This window comes from Ictidomys tridecemlineatus, chromosome 3 (assembly GCF_052094955.1).
Source record: "Ictidomys tridecemlineatus isolate mIctTri1 chromosome 3, mIctTri1.hap1, whole genome shotgun sequence".
NCBI classification, from domain to species: domain Eukaryota; kingdom Metazoa; phylum Chordata; class Mammalia; order Rodentia; family Sciuridae; genus Ictidomys; species Ictidomys tridecemlineatus.
In genome coordinates this window covers 130,501,581-130,509,941 of record NC_135479.1, presented here as the reverse complement: position 1 = coordinate 130,509,941, position 8,361 = coordinate 130,501,581, and the positions used below count along the sequence as shown (strand labels likewise).

At 39.7% G+C, this 8,361-nt stretch overlaps 1 long non-coding RNA gene across 1 annotated transcript; it reads right to left on the bottom strand.

The window, feature by feature from the left end:
* Window positions 1-3,173: 3,173 nt before the first annotated feature.
* On the bottom strand, window positions 3,174-8,351 carry LOC144376346 (uncharacterized). The gene is made up of 2 exons (XR_013436697.1): window positions 6,679-8,351; window positions 3,174-3,551 (listed from the first exon to the last, which is right to left on the bottom strand). It is a non-coding gene; the product is annotated as an uncharacterized LOC144376346 (long non-coding RNA).
* Window positions 8,352-8,361: the final 10 nt, after the last annotated feature.

The window sequence follows — 8,361 nt, the reverse complement described above, 5'->3', positions numbered from 1 at the left end:
TGTGTATCAATTTAGGGAGATTTTACTTTCTTTTGCATATTTTGAAGCTCTGTGTTTATGTTTTAGTATTTAGGATTGTATATTTTCTGGTCAACAAACCCTCTTCTTGTTAGGTAATATTCCTATTTACCCTTGGGAACAGTTCTTATTCTGAAATTTACTTTGATACAATTATTGCAGTTTTATTTTGAAGTATATCTCCTTTATACTTTTATTTTTAAGCAATTTATATCTTTGTGTTTAAAGAGGATTTCTTGTAGATAGCATACTATTGTGCCTGCATTTTAATACATCTAACATGGCTTTCTTTGAATGTCCTGCATGACCTGGCCTTCTCCCCCAACTTCTAGGATCTTATTTCACGCTCCCTCCTCTGCACTAATCTACCCTAATAATAGCCTTAATTCAGCTTGTAGAACTTGCAGAATTCTTTCTTGCAAAAGAGTCTTGTTCTTGCTGGTGTTTCTCATACCCCAGAGCATCCTATCATTCAACACCTTCTGGGCTCTCATGCTGTGAGCTTCACTTAGTAAACCTCCTCCTTATCCTTCAAATCCGCACTTAGCCACAGTATGACCTGCTCACAGGTGCCTTTCCTGACCACCCTCTATGGAGTAGGTCCAACCTATTCTTTGTAATAGAATCTTTCCTTCTAACCATAACCACAGTCTGGTATTGTTTATCTGCTTTTATGTCTGCATGTTTACTATATATCTACCTTTCTAGAATGACAAGGTTTTACAGGTAAAAGAAGCTTACCCATCTTGTTTTCCTTGAATGGTAATATTCAGTAGTACAATGTCTGGTATATAGTATGTATTTATTAGTGTATAAATCAGTAATTTTCAAAACTTGTTTCTTACTAGGAATTACAAAACCTCACAAACTTATATGTATTGACCATTAGGCAAAAATATATTTGCTAAATTATCCTGTAGCCATTTGGAATCACTTACACGACCCAAAAAATCCATATTAGTATTATTATATAACTAATAAAGGATCTTTGTAAGACATTTTATAAAGCTTATCTTCATTTTTCTAAAAGCAATCAAAATTCTCAACACACAGATACCCCCAGCAGACCCTAAACTGAAAATAGATTAGTGGTGTGCTTTTCTGACAAATTCAGTATTAATACAGCTGAAAGTCTAACTCAAAACTTTATAAACACTTACAAATGCCTTTTTAGTTCCTTTTCATGTTTGCATATGTAATGGGATGTGGTACACTGTGTTTAGATGTGACATTTGACAAGTAATGTGAAGCTCTATAAAATGGCAGTAAATCACTAATGAGAACTCAGAATCTGTTTATCTTCAGTTAATCATTAGAATCAACAAACTTTGATAGTAGGAAGAATAAATCTATTTGGAAAGTAATTAATACTTTTATTTTCAAAGAACATTTGTGAAGAATGTATGCTTAAAATAACATTTTAAAGAGTAATTTATGAGAATAGGGAATTTCCAGGTGAATAAGGAATTTTCCATAAGACAAAGTAATATCTTCCTCCTCCTGCAAACCCAGATAAATTTTGCATTAAATATAACAACAACTAGTTGGGTACAGTGGCATGCACTTGTAATCCCAGTGATTTGAGAGGCTGAGGGAGTAGCTTCTCAAGCTATAGGCTAGCCTCAGCAATTTAGCAAGACACTGTCTCAGAATAAGAAATAAAAAGAGTGGTGGATGTAGCACAGTGGTAAAACACCCTTGGGTTCAATTCAACTAGAATTACTTTTCATGTGTAGAACTTTTTTTTTTTAAGTTATAGATGGACACAATATCATTTTATTTATTTGTTGCTGAGAGCCATAGCCAAGTCCGAATGACACATGGCATTTTTGCCAGAATGGAGTGTTTGAGAGGTGACGCCAGCAAGCCATTGAGATGATAATGGTTATGTTAAGCTGCATATATTAGACCCCTATAGTCCCTCGGCCTGCTACTTTGGAGTTCTCAAGCTACTTTGGAGTTCTCACGGGGATTCCCGGAGAGTTCCCATTGGTTGGGGAAGTGCCGGAGGAGGGATTTCCGGTGGGTGGTTGCTGGAGGAGCCGCATGAGTGGCGTTTGGGAGAGTTCCCGGGGAGTGTGTGTGGAGTGTACTGGTGGACTTCAGAAATAAAGTTTGTTCCTGCTTCAGTGGCTCGTGATTTGTGCCCAGCCAGACTGCGGCAATTTGTTTTTTATGTGGTGCTGAGAATTGAACCCAGTGCTTCACATGTGCTATGTGAATCTTCTACCACTAAGCCACAACTCCAGCCCTCACATGTAGCACTTTTGAAGGCAGAAAAGGCCAAACTCTGGGTGCCAAAGGGAAATGAGATAGGAAGTTAAAGTCTGGGGATCCATGAGATAGGAACTGGATGAACTATTGACCAGGGCTGAGAATTGAGATCATGGCAGCACACATAAATCTTGAAAAAAGACAGGTTCCTGGAGTACTTTCACTTCAGGAATCAGATCATATGCAGGAAAAAGAATTGCTAGATAAAAATTATGACAGGGTGACCAGCACTCTGACAGAGTAGTTCCTGCTCAGAGGTGTGAGCTGCCTGGGAAAAAGTCTAAAATTAAATCAGTAAGAAATAAGACAAAGCCAAATATTAGATTTAAAAAGCGGAACACCTGATGGGTCTTCCAGTCCTGGTAGGAACTGGAACTGAACAATTTAAAAAGGCCCAATTCTTTATTTAAGGGGGAGTACATCATAAGCAGGGATAAAGTTTCAGTGGGAGGAGTCTTGTTTGGGTGCTTGCTTCTTGGTATGGTAGCGGTCTTGTACTAAACAGCTTGATTGGCATTTGGCAGGCTACACCCATCTCTGGGAGGCTGTGCTTGAACTTGAGCTGGGAGCTAGAACAGGGTGTCAAGGTGAAACGGGCATTCTCACATCAGGGGTTCTGCCTGGGAGTTCCCCAAACTGGGCTTCCCTGCCTAATGGCTGGATCAGGTCACACCCGGCTCATAGATGGCTATGGGGGGGGGGTGGGGAATAATCCAATTTTTGTTATAAAATAAAACAAATGATCTGCCCATTAGTTATCTATTTAGATTTGATCAAAGGTCAATGTGTTATTACTCATCTTTTACTACTAGAGGCCTGACTCTGGGAGTCCCAACAAATGGAGTCTAGCCATCGCTCCAAAAACCAAGCAGAGAAGGTAATGGTGAAAAGCAGGGAAGGAAACTTTAATCAATAGGTTCATTTTGGGGAAGGCAAAGTGAGATCTAGCATCTCAGCCCTGTCTTCAAACTGTTGACATGAGTCGTAGGTTTAAGTAGAGGAAGAACTGGGACAGGATGTACATAAATAATTAAGCAGTCTTGGTCAAATGGTGGTCTTGTTTGCATATTATTTCAGTTCTGGTTCTTCAAGATAACTCCAGAAAAATCTTTATCCCTTGAGGGGTGATCTCCACTTGTTGCTCAGGATGTTTTATCTATCAGATCCATGATCCTAGATGGGGATCAGTTGCCATGAGATGATTGCTCCTGCTTAGGGGCGCTGTCATCATGGGGTGCTGTGCCTGCCTTCTGCTGTTCCTGGAAGGAGTCAGACAATGACTGAAAACTTCTAGGCACTGCTCAAAGGGTCTGATGCTGTAAAAGCTGATAACAGAATCTCCCTGCACATCTTTTCTCAGTCTTGAAAGGGGATGAGACAAGTTAGATAAAATTAGGGCTAATAAACCTTAGATTACTAATTTTCAGATAAACAGACCTTAAATTGTTAACATGGCTCCATGTAGATCTGAGCATGTCAGAGTTTAAAGTAATAAATTAGACAGACATAAAATAAAGACAGGGATGTCAGGCTTTATTCTGCCTTTGATTACCCAGGAGCTATTGGCAGACCTAAAAAAAAAAAAAAAAGCTTTTAGGAAAAGCAGCCTCTCTAAATCCATGTTCCACTTTTGGTCTCTACCCTCTGTCGCCCCCTCTTTCCCTTTGAGTTTTCATTTTAATGCACTTCAATGTTGTAATGTACAAAAATGGGCAGTCTCTGGTCATTAACTTTGTTCAGGTTTCTTGAGTATAATTAATAAAAATTATACATATTCAAGGTGTACAATATGATGTTTTGATATACACACACATCGGGAAATGCTTCTCCCAGGCAAGATGTTAACACATCCATCACCTCACATTGTTACTTTCTGTGTGTATGCATGGGATAGTAAGATCTACACTCTTAGCAGATTTCAAGAATATATTATTATTAACTATGGTCACTATGCTGTAGAGAATCATATGCGATATATTAGTACATGAGAAAGAGCCTTAAAAGGGCTGCTTAGGATGGACTTGGTAGCATCCTTAAATATTTGACGAAAGACCATTCTAATAAAAAAAGAGTTAATATATAATTTCTGACATTTAAATAGAATTGGTGTGTGGAACATTCTGGGGGACAGAACTTTTTACCCCTTGTGTTGAGGATTGAAGTCAGAGCTTTGTACTTGCTAAATAGGTGTTGATCTACACTTCCAGTCTCAAGACCATTTGTTTTATTGAGCAGAACTAATTACTGTGTAGAGTATTGGGGTCTTCGTTACTAAAATCACTCAAAGAGGGGTGGGCCTACGAATGTTGTTGAGGACTTCTTATTTTAGAAGGCATATCAGCTAATTGAGTGTGATGGCACAACCCATAATCCCAACAGCTTGGCAGCCCGAGGCAGGAAGATTGCAAATTCAAAGCAACTTAGTGAGGCCCTGTCACTAAATAAAATATAAAAACTGAACTAGGATGTGGCTCAGTGGTTAAACACTCTGGGTTCAATCCTTGGTACAAACAAGACAGGAAGGAAGGAAGGAAGGAAGGAAGGAAGGAAGGAAGGAAGGAAGGAAGGAAGGAAGGAAGTTAGGATAAATTACCTGAGTATCTCTCAAACTTATGTCTATTTATAATGTCTTTCCAAATAGTGTCAATTTTTGGAAAAGATGAAAGAGATTATCATTAGAATGAAATATTATTTCTAGTAAAATACATGGTGGAACATTGGTAGAGAGAGCCTAATGTGGCACCCTTCTTACTTCCTTTCCAGTACTGGGGATTGAACTCAGGGATGTTATACCATTGAGCTACTTTTATTTTGAAACAGGGCCTCCAACTTGCAATCCTGCCTCCCAAGTCACAGGAACATGGGTGTGTGTCACTGTGACTAATAACTTAATGGCATTTTCTAAACAAAATGAAAGTGAATCATGAGAACACCACAATGCCAGGAAAGTTGCTTGTTCAGTGCAGAAGTTTCTTGTTCTTGCATGATTTTTAGTTCAGAATCTGAGAGAGATAACATCAAGGAAAGCTACCTGCAAACCTGAGGTGACAAGAAAAGTTCACTCAATAGCAAATCTCAATGCATGCTCATCTCAATTTTTGGCTGTGTTTAGCTCTGATGTGTAGCACATGGGCATGATCCTTGAACATGCTCAGTAAAACATTGTTGATGCATTTCAGCTGGTGAAGGTAATCAACATGTTATTGAGTCATTTTTGCCACAGTTGGTCTTTGGGTATCTTGGTAGCATATCTTTATCATTGAACACTGGACACATAAACTCACCCTCTTCTCCCACAAAGGTTAACACTTGACATTTGAACAAGTCACTGAAAATTATAATAAATAGGCATTTCTGATATTATTGGTATAGGGAAGAATTTCTTTTTTAATCCCATCTCTCATTTCAAACACTTCTCTGAACACTTTTTCTGCTCAAATGTCAGCCAGCTTCACTGTGGAAAACTATGCATGGCTTGTTTCTTCATTGTTATAGTTAGTACAGCATAAAATATCTTTCACACACAGAAGCAAATTTATGTCTTGCTTCTGTAACAGTCTATACTGGTTCCAATTAATGAATATCCCTCTTCCACAAACCAATTGGGCTTCTTTTATCTGTGGCTTCCCTCCCCTGGGCCTTGTGTCTCTCTCTATCCCATAGTGAAATAGGAAGATCATGGGAAACAGTGTGTGAGAGATTTTATCACCATAGCAAGAAAGCATTACTTTGTTTCAAAAAAAAAAAAAAAAAACAAAACAAAAATCTGAATGTCTTACTAGAGAAGTCAGCTTCAAGGACTTCAGGTCACTATTGAATGAAGTTTCACACACAACACTCTGAGTTCCAGGGCTAACAGATCACCAATGCAGCTTTACACAGACATTTCTGTTCTTACTACTAGAACAGATTTGCACATTCTAACTTGCAGAGGTTCTGTATTTGCATTGGAATCCAGCTCACAATTTACACTTTGGACTTTGTGCTTAGTTATAGTTTTACATTCTTTTATCTTTGTCTCAAGCTTTCATGAACCACTTCATGAAACACTGAATGACAACTGTGAAAACAATGTGCTTAACAAGCAAAAGCAGCAACATAACATGGCGTGCAGGTGCTTAGTCAGAAGGAATGACATCTTGTTGAGAAGTGTTCATTGATACAAATTAAATGAGAAGAAATTTTAAGAATTTAACAATTCATACCAACAATCAAGAGACCTTTGAATGATCAGGCAGTCTAAAAAACAACAGCATGGTGGCACCTACTGAATTAGTTTGTCACACTTCCTTGGACTCTGCAAGTAAGGAGGAGAGAGAGAGAGAGAGAGAGAGAGAGAGAGAGAGAGAGAGAGAGAGAGAGAGAGAGAGACACTTCATTACTTACACAGGCAGACAAATATCATCATCATCATGGTCTCAGCTCCCTGTATATCCATTTCCACAGTGTGGCAGCAAATAGAGTGGCGGATGAGTTGCTTTGTTGTTGAGGATCAGGACAAGGTCAGCACTGAGACAACTTAGAGCAAGTGTCTCCTTTATACGTTGTCCCTCAGGGGTCTCCTTGGTCTCACCCAAGCCCCTGCCTGGTAAGGAGGCAACTCAAAACGACCATGGGCAGTTTTATGGGTTTGCATGGAAGTTTGCAGGTGTATGCTAAGGTAGGGGTGCAAGACAGAAAAGTCTGCCTTCAAATGAACCTAGGGAGATAGAGGAGGAATGGCCTATCATTGACTCCTACAAGGCAGAGATGAGTAATTGCCTCAAGATGGCTTCACACCATGCTGATTCTCTCCTCCTGCTGCAGAGGAATTTCAAGCCAGTCAGAGCTGTTAAGCTTTACCTATTTGGCCCTTGTGGAGATGTTTCAGTAGGATGCCATGGCAGAATTGTTCCCCTACAGACCAGCAGCTCCATGAAGACAAAGCTCAATTTATTGCTTCATACTTCAAGGAGAACTAGGCTGGTCATGCAGTGTTTTTGCAAGCAGAACAGACCTTTGATCTTGTTTTGTTTTGTTTTTGGCAGGGTAGAATTAGGGATTAGCCATTTTCAGAGGCATTAGATCAAGATTGATATCACCTATAAAAGCTGATTGTTTCCCAAGAAGCTGTGGTTGGTTGTTTGCATTCAGAGGCACATGCACTGTGCTTTTAGTGATTTGGTATGTTGGCTTTGATGGTCAAGATAGTTGTCCTTGCTGGGCTGAATGGGTTGTGACTGCTATTTGTGACCAGGACTTTAGGGAAGTCAGTAATTCTCTAGTTGTGGGAAACTGCTTTTATTTTCAGCTATAAAAGAATATGAATAAAAATAATCCTTAGTCCTTGTTAAAATTTGTAAAACATCTGTGAAGAAAATTTTCACATATATTTTTTTCCTTGAAACTTCCCGACTGCCTCCTGACTACTTGATGGATTATGGTGATCAGGAGAGGAAAGCACATTTAGAAGAACCTTGTTCTACCTGGGACTTTTAAAGGGAAGGGCTTGGGTATTGTTATCTTCAGTCTTAAGCGTAGGTCCAGAACATGAGTGAGAGGTGCTCAGTTCCCAGACGAACAGATGAAGTATTAGAAACCCCAGCCCTTCGAAGAGCAGCAGAAAACGAAGGATTGGGCAGACAAAGAACTCTTAGAGTTGCAGGGTTGTTCTGTAAATTAGAGATGACTTTTGTAAATAATTGGTTGACATTAGTACCATCCTTATTTGAGTGGCATGAATGATATATGTAGTACTTCTATTCCAGGTGTGTATCATTTCACATAATTGTCAAGGCACCAGGTACTTGCTTCTGTACCTAAAGATCATGAGGATGAATACAGGGTTGCGAACAGCTTGCCTGACTCCAATAACCTAGAACCTGACCAAGAAGCTAACGCTTCTGGGCCAGGAAGTTGCAAAGCAAAAAGGCAATTCCACTAGATATATTGGTCATCTGTGCACAGCTCTGGGGTGAGAACAGGATAGGAAGGAATGAAAAGGACTAGGCTGCCAACATCGCCAGAGCATGGGGGCGGGTCCTGAGCAGAAGGAGCCCAGACGCTGTCGCCGGCCACAGACAGCGGTGG